Source organism: Symphalangus syndactylus, chromosome 2 (genome assembly GCF_028878055.3).
Source record: "Symphalangus syndactylus isolate Jambi chromosome 2, NHGRI_mSymSyn1-v2.1_pri, whole genome shotgun sequence".
NCBI lineage: Eukaryota > Metazoa > Chordata > Mammalia > Primates > Hylobatidae > Symphalangus > Symphalangus syndactylus.
In genome coordinates, this window is record NC_072424.2 from 109,575,230 (window position 1) to 109,575,846 (window position 617).

Consider the following 617-nt stretch of genomic DNA (forward strand, 5'->3'; position numbering starts at 1 on the left):
CCATAATTTCTAATCTTGTAGACTGTCCTACAAAGGCAGTCTAGTCCCCAGAAAAGAAGGAGGTTTGTTTTGGGAAAGGGCTGTTATTGTCTTTGTTTTAAACTATAAACTAAGTTCCTCCCAAAGTCAGCTCAGTCTATGCCCAGGAAGGAACAAAGACAGCTGAAAGGTTACAACCAGGATGGACTCAGTTAGGTTAGATCTCTTTCACTGTCTCAGTCACAATTTTACAAAGCAGGTTTCTCATACTCCTGAGTGACCAGAACACAAGGAAAGTAAACGATGTGCCTTTGGACTGATTAGTGTCCCCAGTGGGGAACTTTTCTGGAGCCCTGGGGTCATTTCTGTTCTCTCTGCTATGGTTGAGGAAAGAAGTGACCAAGACCTTTAGTGTATATTCTACTTACTTCATTACTATGGAGATTTTTCTGCATATATCATTCTGAGATAAGGGAGAGAAAACAAAATCTCAGAGGAGCAGTGCTGCATAAATTCGAGTAGGACCAACAGTGCAAGCTGGGAGTATCACCGTTCATTTGGCTTATGTCCATGATGTTCTCCTAAGCACAAAAATTTGAACTGCTTGGTTGAAACTGGACTTGGATATGGAAAAAGTG